General features: G+C 43.4%; 1 pseudogene; it reads left to right on the top strand.

Annotated features, from left to right (window-relative positions):
- The first annotated feature begins 211 nt into the window (after positions 1–211).
- On the top strand, positions 212–16,274 carry LOC121439428 (annotated as a pseudogene).
- The last annotated feature ends 417 nt before the right edge of the window (positions 16,275–16,691 follow it).

Below are 16,691 nucleotides of genomic sequence, written 5' to 3'. Positions count from 1 at the left end.
AGTTCTGGAGCTTCTGCTGGTACAGGAGACACTGGTTGCTGGGGACACTTGGCGCCTACTAAAAGTGAACCTTGCTGGCACGAGCCCTTCCCCAAAATAATCTAACATGCTCCTCTCTCATTGGTTGGCCCCTTCCTGGAATCAAAGGAAAGCCCTTTTGGAAAAGCAAGCTCATCATTACAGGGAGGGGGAGATATTCTGGGTCACGAGGATGAGCAACTCACCGCCCCCTTCGTGTGCCTTTCCACCTCTTGCCCTTCGCCAGCACCCGAAATATGATGGACTCAGTGGAAATCTTAAGTCATATTCTTCTCAATTGAGAGTTGAATATCAGTATGTGTGTGCGTGTGTGCGTGCGTGCATGTGTGTGTGTGTGTGTGTGTGTGTGTGCAAGGGGGTGGGGTGTGGGTGGGAGTTAGGGTGAGGGGAGATGTCCAAGAATAACTTGCTTTTTTCGTAAGGCTGATCTCATGCAAAAGGATCTAGGGTGTTAGGGAAGATTCCCTTCGCTCTCCCTACCGTCTTCTCGCCACGCACTCCAAGCCATCTATAAAATATTCCTTGCCTGATCACTTCCTGAACTCCTAAAAATGTGTATTATGTCTTAGATGCAAAGGCTCCTTCTTGAACCTTCCCTATCCCGAAGAGGGTCTTGGATAGAAAGAAGTATTTTTCTAGGCCACATGTCACAGTGGCCCCATCAGTCACTGCCCCTCATCCACACCCTTGGAATCCTGGCCAAATTTCTGTAGTGGTTGAGATCTATATTTATCCCTTAGCTTCAGGGCAGGGAACAAGGCAGAACTTTGCAGTGTCCGTTTCCCAGACATATATAACCCCTGAAGCCAAGATGGGATCCAGCGAAAGAAAATGACTAGAAACTGCTAGGAACACTGTAGAGCACTTTGGGTCGGTTTGGTCCACTACTGTGAGGCCTGGGTGGAGTTTGTGATCCTTCCTTTAAAAACCACCCCCTACCTCAATTTCACCCAGGTTACAGAATAGTGCATAACCAAGGCAAACAGTAAATTAAGTCACTCCCCTCTTTGAATTTCAATAAAATAAAGATCGATTTCAGGGCATCATCAGTGCTGAACACATGTTTAGCTCTATTTCTTATACGTTCTCCACTCCAGTACTTTGTGTTATCCCAGGGGTTGAAAAGGATAAATCCGAGGCCTAGGGAGGCCTCAAAACTAAATACAGGATCTATTAACTGGCCTTATCTTCCTAGAGGTTGGCGCGACGGCCCAGCAGTAAGAGCACTTTCTGCTCTTGTGGAGGACCAGAGTTCAGTTCCCAGCATCCATGTCAGGTGGCTCACAGCTACCTATTACTCCAGTTCTAGATAAACTGATGCCCTCTTCTGACCTCCATGGATACCCACACTCACTTGCGCACCAACACACAGAGAGAGAATAAAACAAATCTTAACAAAAGAGAATATGATCTTTTAATGACAGTTCAAAAATCAAGAGTATGGAGACAAAATAAATTTGGTGTGAGAAGACTTCAAGTAATAAAATATTGCATTCTCCAGAATTTCTTATCCCAACTAGTTTAATACATACTCAGGACATTTGCAATGCGCTTCGACTACAGCCCAGACTGCCTTCAAAGCCAAAAACGTCTGAATGTGTTCACATTCAACTCTAGTTGAAAGAGTTGTCGGAGTGGGACACAAGGCTCGGCAGTTAAGAACACTGGCTGCTCTTCCTGAGGACCGGGGTTCAATTCCCAGCACTCACATGATAGCTCGAAAGCATCTGTAATTCTAGTCCCAGGGGATGAAACACCCTCTCTGGCTTCCACAAACACAGCTTGCATGTGGTATACAGATATACATGTAGGCAAAACACCCTAAAAAGAAATAAATAAGAAGCCGTTTCTGTCAATTTAAAAAAAAAAAGACAATATGCTAAGCAGTGTACAGAATGGAGCCAGAACAGGTCAGTAGATCAGTGGCTGCAAAGGCATGGAAGGGGGAATTTAAAAAGCCTTGAATATGACTACAGATTCAAAGACAACATTATTCAAGTCTTCAAAGCCTCATGTTCTTTCCTTGGACAAAGCATTAAAAGCTGCTTTTCTCCCCCCCCCCCCCCCCATAGGATGTCCTGGTTGTCTGCTCTGGTAAAATTCTATGGCCATTGGCTGGCAATTAAGAACAGAAACAGTCTTCTGGACTCTTCTACTTTTCTGTCCTGAGTAGAAGGAAGAGGTGATAGAGCAGTTTAGAGGATTTTTGGCGGTACCATGTGACATAGGCTAATTCCTCACATCTGTTCCTGTGGACCATTTCCATGGAGGTGTGTGTCTGTATGTGAATGGGCAGTGTGGGTCACAGTCACAGGAGATCAGCTTCTCTCTGCAGGGAGTAGCTGGCTTCTCAGACTAGGGGTGAGGAGTAGGGTGTAGGCGGGGCAATGGAGCTTAAGAGTTTCTTGATATTGGAGTCATTCAGGCACTGTTAAGTATGCTCCCAAATCCTCTGTCCATCTTAGCCTTAGTCACCTGTGTTCTCAGTGGACAAGTCATTTGAGGAAGGAAGTGATAGGCCAAATTAGGGCCCGAGGCTACCCATAAACACTTCCTAACAAAGGGTGTCCTTTTTGAACTGAAGGAAGTGGGAGAATTCACTTGGGGCTATGATGACCAAGGGAGAGTTTCCAGAATAGGCAGGCCTCAGGCCAGACCTTGAAGGGCAGTACTTCGGACTGGAATAGTTATGGCTTGACTTTGATGGTGTCAGCCTGGTTCCTGGTGTCCAGTGTTCTTCCCCCACCCCCCTGCTCTCCCCTGTCTCCCGAACAGCTAGCCTCTGAGTAATGACCAGTAGGCCAAGCCAGCAGGCTCACTGGCTAAGATCAGAGGGTTTCCTTGACCTAAATGGTCCAGATTACGGCCCCAGATCCCTATTTCACTAGGTTCCAGGAAAATCCCTTAGCCCATCACATTCCAAAGCGGTTTCCATCTGTAGAGTACAGTTGGAAAGTGAGAGAGGCTTTCACTTCGAGGGCCTGAAGGCCGTGGGTTTGTGACTACGTAAGACTAGACCCCTGCAGGGAAAATTGAAGGCTTGGGAAATTGCGAAGACCTTGTGGAAATTCAATCCTATTTCTGCTGGCTAGAAGGCACTAATGGGTATAATACAGGCAAGAGATGTTGGTTCAAACAAACAACTAATTGGAATTAAGAGAAGAAGTGTGCAGAGGCCCATAATGAACGGATATGCTAATTGGTCTTCTTTGTTAGCCCCTTGGGCTTTGGCTGTGACATAGACTAGCCTATTAGATGCCTGCTCTGTAATAGCTGCCGAACGCTGGGGCCCTTTATTGCCATGGTAACATTGATGTCTAGAGTCTAGCTGAGCCCTGGATCTCTTAATTTACTACTCAGGCGGCTACAATTCTTTGGGTTTTATTATTCTTCGTGCCCCGGGTGCCAGAGTGGCAGTGAATCATGCTTATTCATCCTCTGCACCACCCACGGTGTCTCTGAATAAGACAGGGTGTCTCTTACTGTGTGTGATGAGCCGATTATCAAGTTAGAGCCTATTTCTGCCTAAACTAGGCTGGTACCTCTCAGAACCCCAATGTGCCTCTGGAACCGCGTACTTACCTGCTTCCTTAAGTGGCTTTTGGCCAGCAGAATGACAGCACAGCAGTGGACCCGCAGTGGCCCAGCCTCCCAGCAACTCTTGTTTGCTTGCTGAGCAAGGTGGAGCGGTGCAATAACCGTGGGGGCAGCACTAACTGTGAAAATGGACTTTAGAGACACAGGGAACAAATCATCTCAGAGTCCCTGCTGGGAACCGGTGGCAGAAGTTTCTATGTGGGAAAGCGCATTCCTTGTTCCAAGTGACTCCAAAGGGGGGGGGGAGCAGAAGCCTCTAAAGGTAAAAAGATACAGGGGTAACAGATTTTCTTTTTGGTAGATTATTGTTAAACAAATCTAGTCAGAGAGTTCAGTCTCCTCTGCAGGTTGGGAAGCAGCTTGTCCCTGGAGCTGCTCAATCTTTGGTGTCATAGGACAGAGGTGCCCTAAGCATCCACTATCAGGCTGAGGAGTAGGAAGGGGGGCTTTTTATGCATGCATGACCTCTTCTTAGTACTCGCCTAAGCTTGAAATGTGCTGTGTCTATATCTGATGCTGACTGCTTTATTGGGACATATGCTAAACTTGGATGATACTTTATACGCGCACGCACTTTATTCAAGAGCACATATGCTAAAATTGGGATGATATTCTATATGTGTGTGTCTGTGCCCAGCAGCAAGTGAGACTTTGCAACAGGTGCAGGCATGCTTTCCTGACACCTCTATCACTAAGAAATGGCTGGCCTCAAATTAAATGTTCAATGAAGCCCCACATCACAAATGGCCCTTTTGAGCAGAACAGAGCCTTTGGATTGTTGGTGTGTGTGTGTGTGCTTCTGTATGTATATGTGTTGCTGTATATTTATGTGTGAATGTGTATTTGTGTGTTTGTGTTTGCATACATTTGTGTGTGTGTGTCAGTATATATGTGTGTTTTTGTGCATTTGTGTGTTTATGTACACGTGTTGCTGCTTATTTGTGTGTATATGTGTGTTAGTGTGTGAGTTGGTATATATTTGTGTTTATGTGTGTGCTGGTATATATGCATGTTAGTGTATGCATGTGCGTATGTAAGTATATGTGTTGTATGTGTTTCCCTGCCACATTTTCTTTGCATTCTCAAGCGAACATTTGTAGACTAGGAGGGCAGCCATGGACTACACTCATTCATCATACACTGCAAGACTTCTTTTACTGTCTGCAGAGGATGTAGGATGGAGGGCGAGCGGGAGAGATCTCCTTGAAGTAGTTATATCTGAAGAGGAGAATTTTCCCTGCACCAGGCAGGAGAGAGAGCAGTAAGCCTAAGGAAAGCCAATCAGACATGCCAAACATAGAAGGGGTGGTTAGATAACATGAGGCTTTCCCATGAAATCCTGCAAACCTGTTTATGATCAGGCAGCTGCATTTCATCACAGTGAGGGCCGTGAATGACATTCATCCAATATGAACTCACTCTAGATTCAGCAAGCAGTAGTCAGAAATCACAGGGACTCTCAGCTGCCTCTTAAATCAAAGTCAGACTCGTAAGCCAGATCTAAAGGTCTCTCCATCAGCATCGGAGTTCAGTGATGCATTTGCTGTAAGACCACAGGAATGCCAATTGATTTCTCGATGGCATCATCTGCAAAGCCCCCCTTGAGAGCTCATTGTCCCCGCTCCCTCATTCTCAGGAGTGTCACGGATCTGGAACTCTTGAAAAACACTGGGAAGAGTTTTAAATCAGGTGATATTATTTATTAAGGAATACATTATACTGTGTAAACATGGATTTTAGAATTTAATCTAGTAGCCACTTTTAATTTTGTGGTGCTGGACATCAAATCCAGGGCATAATATAGGCTACATGCTCAATCCTTTTGGAAAGGTGCTTGCTAGGTAGCTGAGGTTAGCATGCAACTCACAATCCTTCTGCCTTTATCTCTTGAATACTAAGGTTACTGGCAACTGCCACTACTCCTGAACAGCTCCTTCCCTCTCCTCCTTACTCCATCCCCCACCCACTGTGCTCGCTCTTCTCCCGCCCCCCCGTGTGTGTGTGTGTGTGTGTGTGTGTGTGTGTGTGTGAGAGAGAGAGAGAGAGAGAGAGAGAGAGAGAGAGAGAGAGAAATTACATTTACCCAAGAATGTGAGTGTGCACGCCCATATAGAAGCCTGCTCTACTACTGTGTACCTACTGCCTTGAGGCAGAGTTTCTCACCGAGTTGGAGGTTTGTCATTTTGGCTACGGTGCCTGACCAGTGAGCTCTTGGGATCCACCTGTTTTGCTCCTCAGTGCTGGGATTACAGGCATGTACAGTCATGCCCAGGTTTTCAAGGGGGTTCTGGGGATTTGAACTTAGGTTCTCATGCTTGCAGAGCAAACCTTCTTACTCACCGAGCCATCTCCCCGCCTCATTTCTTCTCATAATAACTCTATGACCTTCACCTCTCTGGACTTCAGTTTTCCTAGGTGTGCAGCCATTATATTGGTAGAAAGATAAATGATTTAACTTAAATAAAGTTCCTGTCTTGGTACATTATTATAGCTTTTGTTTGAGACACATCTTATGTTGTTCTGGCTGGCCTGGAACTCTATAGACAGGCTGGCTGACAACTCATAGAGATCTGTCTGCCTCTGCCTCTCAAGTGCTGGAACTAAAAGCAGGTGCTACAATATCATATCTGGTGTGGCTGCTATTGGTAAGTACCTCAAAGAACATGTGACTTCTTAAGGTCCTTTTCTATCTTTATCAATACAGCAATTGAATCTATAGATTCTAAAACTACTAGTAACATCTTTTTAGGTCATTTCAGTCTCTAAGTATTACTCCAAAGATGACTTATTATTTTCAAAGAAAAATGCACATTTGCAATGAAGAATTTCAGAAAATTTACATCTTAGTGAAGGCATCAAATTTACTGCAGCTAATATCAGGGTCATTGTTAGTGCTATATGAGCCTCTAGCTGATGCTCTTGTGTCCTAGCTAGGGGGACTATTGCTGTCATGGACAGCACGACCGAAAGCAAGTTGGGGAGGAAAGGGTGTACTTGGCTTCCACTTCCATATCACTGTTCATCATCAAAGAAAGTCAGGACAGGAAATTAAGCAGGACAGGAACCCAGACGCAGGAGCTGATGCAAAGGCCATGGAGGGAGGGGTGCTGGCTACTGCCTTGCTTCCCATGACTTGCTCAGTCTGCTTTCTCATAGGCCTCAGCACCACCAGCCCGAGCATGGCACCACCCTCAACTGGCTGGGCCCTCTCCCATCAATCACAGAAAGATGCCCTATAGCCAATCTTATGAAAACATTTATTTAATTGAGGCTCCCTCCTTCCAGATGACTCTAGCCTATGTCAAGTTGACATAAAACTAACCAGCAGAAGCAGGAAATCAAATAACATTAATTCAAATGGTTTATGAGACACGTTTTCTGGACTATCCAAAAATATTAGTATTAATAAAAGGGGAAAAACAGAAGTAGTATTTCAGAATCTAGATTAAAGAAGATTTAAAAAGAAAACAAAATGAAACCCGTAGTTCTTGATTGAATCCTGTCAACACAAACCACTAGAATATTTTGGAGGCAATTTTAGAACATTGATTTGATGTTATTCTATTCTATTAAAATAGTTATAATATTTAAATATGACAATGCTATATGGCTATGCAAGAGAAGGAGAGGGTCCTCTTATTCTTAGAAGATATTAGGAGTATTTAATTGTCAATTGGTATGATTGAAATTTCATATCTAATGCTGCAGGCAAATGCATGCCTGTGAGTACTACCTATATATGTTTATAAAAGAATACATACATGTAAATTAAGATGTCATCAATTTACATACCAAGAGTATGTTGGTATTTATCAAGGTTATTTTCAATTTGTAATATTTTTCCAAGTAAAAATTTGGAACAAACTATTAACTCCCCCTTTATTTAATATGACCTTTTCATATCCCAATAGCTACCTATATCTCACTTTCTATGTCCCTAGTATTCTTCACCTCTCTTAACTGAAGAATATTGGAGTTAAAGGGACATGAAATCAAGAAATGCTTTGGGAAGGCTGGTATATCTGACCTTTGCCTCTAGGGATGGAACAACCTTTTTCCCAGTGAGCACAAAATGGGTGGGGGGACTTTCTAGAAATAGGCAATAGCTCAAATGAAGAGTGAGTTCCAGGACAGCCAGGGCTGTTATACAGAGAAACACTGTCTTGGGAAAAAACAAGAACAAAATAATAACAAAACAACACCATCAAAGAAAACCAAAAGTAAATGGTGATAAACACCAGCATGCCCTTTATCTATAAACTGTTAACATTTGGCAACATTTGCATACATGCTTTCTGTTCTAGACACACATAGGACATATACACATGTATATATTTGGCTATAGAATTTGACTATGTCAGGAATAAGTCACACAATTTGCTAACAGATAAAGATACACAGCAGACCCTTCCCAGTTGGACAGTAGCAAGCTGAGAGAACCAGAGTAACACCCTGTGGAATTATTTCTATCTGCTGCGAGTTCTTCCAGTCAGCCGTGAGAAAGGAAAATGGAGAGGGAAGCATTACACATGAGAGAAAGAGGGCCTGGGGATGTATCTCAGTTGGTCAAGTGCTTGCCTGGTACCCACATATGTAGAAAACAGCATAATGCTGCCCGGAGATAGTTGAGATTGCTGGTGGCTTTCTAGGATGTGCATAGGCTCCCCATAGCCTTTTTTTTTCTTGTGGTGTCCTAAGAGAACTTCTGTTTTCCATGGCGAATGTATTAAATTATTACATCCTTGGTGAAGATACCAGTTCTTAAAGAATTCCTAGTTCCCTTTTGCTTTTGTACTTTTGTGTTGTGCATATGTTCTCCACTCCCTCCCCCCCCCGCTCTCTCTCTCTCTCTCTCTCTCTCTCTCTCTCTCTCTCTCTTTCTGTGTGTGTGTGTGTGTGTGCGCGCGCGTTGGGAACAGAATGCAGGAGTTGTGCTTGCTAAAATCCTCTAAAATGGAGCTGTATTGCCCTGCCCTTACAGAATTCCTAAGCCTCAGACCATGAAGGAAAAGGTTTTTCTATGGCATGTGCAGGCCAGAACTAAGCTATTTTCGTTTCTCTGGCCTCTTCTTATAGACGCACAAATGAGGAAACTTACACAAGTGGAATCAACTTGCTCAAGATCCTCCTTAGTGTGCAGATCGGCAGTTCTCAACCTGTGGGTCACAACCCTTCTGGGGGCCACATATCAGATATTTACATTATGATTCACAAAGGTATCAAATTACAGTTATAAAGTAGCAACGAAATAATCTTGTGGTTGGGGGTTGGTGAGTATAGTGAAGGCCAGGGGAGCTTCTCTGCAGTACACCAATCCTTACCAAGTCAAATCTTCCTTCTACCCCATCTTTCTGGAAGGAAGCAGAATTATCTTGCTCTTTGCCGCTGAGTTTCCGTGTTCTGGACAGTATGGACAGAATCTGTGAGAATCAAAGAGTCTCTGTCCTGAGGCTCTTCTTGGAACCCCCCTCTTGACTTGCCAACACCCAGGGTGGGGAAAGAAACCCTAGCATAGGGCTGCTGTAACTGCATGTTATGGTGGCCTGGTCACTTCATCTCTTCAGGCCTTGGTGTACTCAGAGGGCTGTTGTGAGGGTGGTATGCAATCATTTTGATGGAAATAATAGACAAGTCATCAGGCCTTCTGGTGGAACAGTCCTCTGGGAACATGATAGATGAAAATGGCCTCATTTCTCCACAGCCTCCTGTTTCCTCTCTCTCCAGCCCCAGGGTGGCAGCTGTTTCTCTGGCTCTTGTGAACAAAGAAAATGGATTGTCTGCCACCTTGACGTCACTGGACATAAAAAGAGTTGGTAAACAATGAGCGGAAAAGACCTAAGTGAACAATAGGGATGCTTGGGACACCTGAGACAAGAAATAGCTACTGAAATTACTTTTCCCGACTAAGCCAAGGCTTAGAATTAGTGGGGAAATGGAATCTCTGGATCCCGCCACTTAGGTGGCCCAGGACAGATGAACAAAGCCTGCTGTATCAATGTAGGGTTTAGCCAGTTTTCCTGAAACAACTAAGACTAGCTGTTTGCTTATGAGGTGTCTAGGGCGTTCCAGTTGTATTATCTGGGGATTCTGTCCGTTCTTATATCTTTACCTGGTAAAAACCCGACTCCCACAAGAACCACCGTCCTGGAAAAGAGCATGACTAAGAAAATAAGAAAAGTATTCGCACTATCCTAGAATATAGAAGGAGAACCAATCGGATATGCTAAACCTGCTCCCTTTGTCCCCATACTTGGAAAGTGAGCTCAGGTCTAGTGGAGCAGAGGTATGAGTGACAGCTCACGGTAGAACACCGCCACCAAATGCAATCCCAGCACCTTGGGAAGCAAATCCACCCTGGGAGGTGGGCGCGGCGGGGGGGGGGGGACTGCAGAGCTAAAGAACTCTGGGTGCAGTTCTTATACACTTCATCTGGGACAGAGACGAGCCGGGAAGATACTGAGTATTTCAATGTGACTCGCATGGTAACAAGGTAATTTGTCACATCTTCCTAGATGCTGGCAGAAGACATGAAACTCCTGACATAATTTCCTGAGAGATAAGGGACTCTTTCTCACAGCGATAGCACTGGCCAGAATATAAACATTTTCTTAGGTTAATATCCCTTCTCTCCAAGTCCTGTCCCAGTTACTCAAAGAGGAAATATCTGAACTCACTGGATTTTTTTTTTGTACTTATTTGTTTTGTTTTTTCGAGACAGGGTTTCTCTGTGTAGCTGTGGCTGTCCTGGAACTCACTCTATAGACCAGGCTGGCCTCAAACTCAGAGCTTCACCTACCTCTTCCTGCTGAGTACTGAGTATTGAAATCTTTCATGAGGGCTAGTAACTATGCCTGACTTTTTGCTTGTACCACGGGGAAGCTTATTATTATTATTTTTTTTTTGATTTTTTGAGACAAGGTTTCTCCATAGCTTTTTGGTTCCTGTCCTGGAACTAGCTCTTGTAGACCAGGCTGGCCTCGAACTCACAGAGATCCACCTGCCTCTGCCTCCCGAGTGCTGGGATTAAAGGAGTGCGCCACCACCGCCCGGCCGGAAGCTTATCTTCTAGAACTATTCACACAGACCTGGCAAAGTGAACTGGAACAATGTCAACCAGAATGCCCTCTCAGAGGAAGCTCAGAAACACACAAAACCAGCGGAAGATGAGTCTCAAGAGGGCATCATGAGCAAGTTAGTTAATCTCTCGGGTCCTAATTCTTCTTCATCTCTCAAGCATGTGTCATAATAGTACTCATCTCTGGGATTGTGGAGATGAAATGAATTCATACACATTAAAGTACTAGACAGTCAGAGGATGATCAACGATCGTTGGTTTTTATCTCCACCCTTACTTTCTTACTACAATGATAGAAGGTTATTAGCTGATATTGCCCATTGTGTTCTCGTAGTCATTCCCTGTCTCCCAACAAAGAACTCAGTTTATTTTTCACTGTCTGTCCTCACTTATTTGCTCCCTGTCATCTACACCTTGTCAGGCTGGAAGTCTACTTTAATGAATCTGCTAAGTAATGCATCTATCCATCCGTAAACTAAATGGTTAATACAACACATTGCCCCAGATAGTGGTCCTGGATGCAGAGAGCAAAACAGACGAGATCACCACTCTCAACGCTATTTGCTCTTTCGTTTGTGGGACAAATAAACAAATCCCATGAAATTACTGTCCATCAGGAAAGCAGAACATCGAGAAGAGCACCCCTACTTTACTAATTTGGTATGCACTGTCTCACCAAGCCAAAGGTACAGTCCATATAGGGTCACGTCTCTCACCACTTTTCCTTGATGGAGTCAACCGTCTCTCCTGGGCTTTAACTAGATGAAAGGGCAGTCTAAACTTGTAGGGCAGCTGAGATGTAGCACTGTCCAAGGAGCGGAGTCCTATTTCTTCTTAACACGGGCAGCAACACTGGCGATGGAAACGAAGGTCAAGGAAATAAGGCTTCTGGAATCTGCTAATGTCTTTAAAGAACAGATCCAGGGAGGCTTTAGGAGAGCTTTATTTTTCCCTGTTCTTTTTTCCTTCTCTTTCTCCCTTCCTCCATTACTTCCTTTGACAGGATCTCACTATGTAGCTCTGGCTTGCCTCAAATATGTAATTCTCCTGCCTTGCCTTAACCTTCCAAGTGCTGAGATTTCAGACCTGTGCTCCCATACCTGGCTTAGCAGAGTCATTCTTTAAGAGAAAGCAACTTTTCAAATAATTTTGTCCTTTTTTTGTTGTATTTTTAGAACAGGGTTCTCCGTAGCTTTGGATCCTGTCTTGGAACTCACTCTGTAGACCAGGCTGGCCTCAAACTCAGAGATCCACCTGTCTCTGCCTCTGAGTGCTGGGATTAAAGGTGTGCGCCTCCACCGCCCAGCTCCTTTCATTCTTAAGAAACATGTACAGTACCCTCATGTTTTTAAAGATAGATTTTAGGTAGCCCAGGCTGGCCTTGAACTTACAATTGTTATTCTTCAGCCTCTCATGTGCTTTACAGGCATATGCTACCATGTCTGGCCAGTGTCCTCATTTTTCACAGTTTATTAGCCACACAAAACTTCCTCTCATAAAAACCCAGCCTCGCTCCTGATAGGAAGGACCATACACTGTGAACTGCTAGAATACCTACTCGTCTGTTACCACCCTTCCTCTCCAGTTAAGTTTTCCTTCTCAAGTAAGAGTATAAGAACCTTGAAGGCAAGATGTGTACCTTCTAAATCCCTTCTAACCTGTGGTCCTCCATTCCCAGCCAAGTTCGTATCTATTCAATGATAAAAAAAAAACAAAAACAAAAACAAAAACAAAAACAATCTGTTCCTTAAAAAAAACCTGGCTAAGAAAAGAAATGATGCCGTGGAAAGGCACGGTGTTTACCAGCAGAATCTTTTTTTCATTATTTATTTATAAAAATTCCCAGACTTCTTTGGTCAGACCTCCTTATGGTAGCAACAGACACCCTTTCCCCTGAGTCATTTGTGAGCCCAGACAGATTAGTTTCCCTGTTTTCACAGATAGAAAGTCGTGTTAAATTTGGCCAATCACATGCTAGTACAGTACTGCTAGGAATAGCCGCAAAGAAACAGTATCCCCAACTCTTGCTTTAATCATTAGCTTGTCTTCTTTCTTGTTCTAATCCCTTTGATCCCGAGTCAGGAAATTTTCCAAGTGTGAGGTCAAAACTTCTTCCACACTTCATCCTGGGAGATGGGCAGGAGACAGGTGCTGATTGACTTCTAGCAAGGTCTGGGAGAGGGGCGGTTACCTTCCAGCTATTGTCATTTTGGGGGTCCAAGGGAAGAAGCTGGCTCCTTAGGGAGATTAGGGACAGAAGGAGCCTTCAAATATGGTGGCACAGGGACCTTTACAGGTAGCAAAAAGGACGAAAGTTATGGCAACTTTGAAAATTAGCCAGCTTACTGAGTCTTACTGTTTATTTGTTGGGATTGGAACTAAGCATTTGGGAAGTCAACGCTTTCTAACTTGATTATAGACCAGGACAGTATCATGGAGAAAGACAGGCTTAGAAAATACACTGAATTTGGATGGAGACATATCAGTATACATAGCCAGGTCCAAATTTAACTACCATCATCTACTCAAAATAAAAGAACCTGTCCAGGCATGATGACACAGGTCTTTCTTTAATCTCTCAGCACTCGGAAGGTGAAGACAGGTAGATCTCTAGGATTTCAAGGCCAACCTGGTCTTCAGGCAGCCAGGGCTATAAAGAGAGACCCTGTCTCAAAAAATAAAAATGAAAGAACCTTAAAGTGCTACGGTTACAATAAGTCTTCAGACTTTCATCTATTTAAAAACGTGGAAGAAATGCACATAGCAATTTTCTTTACAGTGCTGGGGATGGAACTCGGGATCACACACATGCTATGTCAAAGTTCTGCTACTGAGCTGCACCTCCAGCCCTCATAACAATACATTTTAATTGGCTTTATTTAGAACAGTTCTGAGGCACAGCAAAATGGAGCATAAGTGAAGCTAACACTCCCTGCTTACTTCTGCCCCCCCCCCCCCGCCCCACTACCTATATTCTCCATCCATCAGAACAGTGCACTTAGGACAACTGATGAGCCCGCATAGCTATCACCCAAAGCCCATGGTTCACATTTGGATTAATTCTGTGCGGCAAATGGATCATGACTACCTGTCCATCATCACAATGGCATTCACAACAGTTTCATAGTTCTCAAAATCCTCTATAGTCTATGGCTCATTCATTCTTTTTTGTTGCTAACTTGGCAGTCACTGACATTTTTATAGTATCTAGTTTTACCTTTTCTACAATATTATACAATTAGAACCATAGAGTATGTAACCATTTCATATTGTCCAAAAGATACATATTTGTTAGTACAACATTTTTATAATCCATAGTCATAAGTAATATTGTTCAATATAGGATTGCCATCTATATTTCACTGTAAACAATTTTATAGATACCTGAAAGACGATAATATAAATATGCTAGGCTTATAAGAGCACTAAGAAAATAAAAGTATAAAAAATTTTTCAAAATTAAAATGTTGCATTTAAAATCTACTTGATATAAAAATATCAGTAAAGGTATAATACAGAAACAAAAGAAACAGACGTGATACATATAGACAACAGGCAACAGGTGGTCATAAATCCAACTATACCAGTAATGATATTGAAGCTGGGCATGGCAGCACATGCCTGGAATCCCAGCACTTGGGAGGCTAACGCAGGAGAGCTTAGACTTCAGGCTTATCTCCAAAATAATGACATAGGTGGTATCAAATAAGCTATCTAACAGGCAGAGTTTTCGAGAATGGATTAAAAGACATATCCAATATATGCTACTTCCAAAACACATTTTAGATTAAAAAATATAAAATATAGGGCTGGAGAGATGGCTCAGTGGTTAAGAGCATTGCCTGCTCTTCCAAAGGTCCTGAGTTCAATTCCCGGCAACCACATGGTGGCTCACAACCATCTGTAATGAGGTCTGGTGCCCTCTTCTGACCTGCAGACATACACACAGACAGAATATTGTATAATATTATATATATTATACTATATATATACATATATATACATATATAAAGTAAAGAAAGAGGACAGATAAGCAAAAAACAACCATGAGAAATCTGGGAAAACATAAAAACAGAAAAGGGACATGCTGCTGGGAAGAAGAAAGAGAACAGAGGGAATGGGAGTGGGGCACAATAGGGGAAAAGGGATGTTTACGAACAGAATACATTTTATATATATATATGTATAAAATTAGTAAGGAATAAATAAAATAAAATATTTTTTAAGTAAAGAAAGCAGAACAAGGTAGGTTTAAGATAAAAATACTGGAACAAGCCAGGTGGTGGTGGCACACTCCTTTAATCCCAGCACTTGGGAGGCAGAGGTAGGCGGATCTCTGTGAGTTCGAGGCCAGCCTGGTCTACAAGAGCTACTTCCAGGACAGGCACTAAAGCTACAGAGAAACCCTGTTTCAAAAAACATATATATATATATATATATATATATATATATATATATATATATATTATATGTGTGTGTGTGTGCGTGTGTGTGTGTGTTTGAGACATATACTGAACATAAAAGACACACTTTGTAATGAGAAAAATTCAATCCCACTGTAGTATTTGGAAACCAAACGAAAAATCCAGAGTCCTAGCCCTCCTCACCCCTCAACAGCTGCTGCTGTGAGTGTGGCACTTGGGGCAACGACTCCAGCGCATAGGAGCTGAGGGAGTGGCCAAGACACCTAATGTGGTGCTGGTTGCCAATGACTTCTTTGATGGAAATGTTAACACTACAACCAGGGAGCCACTCAGCCAAACTTGCACTCATCAACTTCATGAAGGTACACAGCATCTCCTTTCGGAATGCCTCCACAAACTCCATTCTGGTGTTGACCACACGTAGCAGTGTGGAGTGGGCTCTTTGGAGCCTCCATCCAAATTATACAACCTGGATGGATGTCATGGAGAAGCAAGGCTGTCAGACACACACATTTGGGAAAGTAGAGTATACTCCAGGTCATCACTCCATCAGTGATTGTGTGGAAACATGGACAAGAGATGTTGCAGTCTGACTCAGACCAGGGGGCAGGCCTATGGTTAATCTTATCTCCAATACAAATAGAAAGCAGTGACCGGAGGGACTGGTAGAATACTTACAAAACGGTCGATTGGCTAAGACAGGATGCAATTAACTACACTAAACCATTTGTCCTTTGTGTGGGGTTGAATTGACCACAACCTTAGCCTTCGGCATCTCCAGGAGAAAACTTTGGCTCTTCAACATTTCACACAACCTCTTTATTGGCTTGAAAAAGTAGCTTGTGGTGTCATTAAAGTCTCAAAGTGGTTGCCTTTGTCAGAGATGCACCCTGCGGAATATGATTCTTCCTATACAAAAAGATTCACCGGGCTGTTTACCGAAAAGGAAATGAAGAACATTAGAGGTTTTGGGTTATGCTAGGCATACTGAGAAAGATACCATGGTAGCAGAGATTATTTTGGCTCTTCAAGTTTTCTTCTCCGGGAGAACTATTGTTATCTACACAGAGATGGCCGAGGAGCAGCGGCAATTCTATAAAGGGAGTACATACAAAGATTGTGCCCATGTTCCACTTTAATGATGGGACCAAGTGTAGTAATAAGAGTGGCGGGGCTGCGTCCCCAGCCCCCCAGTCGCTTGGCTAGCTTATGCCCCGAAATAATTACACAGACACTGTATTCATTTAATCACTGCTTGGCCCATTTCTATCTAGCCTCTTCTAGGCTAATTCTCACATATTAATTTAGCCCATTTCTAATCATCTGTGTAGCGCCCCTAGGTGCGCTTACCGGGAAGATTCTAGCCTATGTCCATCCTGGGTCGGAGCTTCATCGCGTGCGTCTGCCTGGGAGCTGGGAGCATGGCGTCTCTCTGAGGCGTCTGCTCCTGAGAGGAGAGCTGTGGAGTCTCCGAGGTCACTTCCTCTTCCTCCCAGCATTCTGTTCTGTTTACTCCACCCACCTATGTTCTAAGCTATGAGCCCAAGCAGTTTGTT

Source organism: Microtus oregoni, unplaced genomic scaffold (assembly GCF_018167655.1).
Source record: "Microtus oregoni isolate MIOR12 unplaced genomic scaffold, Mior012 000061F_ref0000440, whole genome shotgun sequence".
NCBI lineage: Eukaryota > Metazoa > Chordata > Mammalia > Rodentia > Cricetidae > Microtus > Microtus oregoni.
The sequence above is the reverse complement of the archived record's forward strand: the minus strand, read 5'-3'. Positions and strand labels throughout refer to the sequence as shown.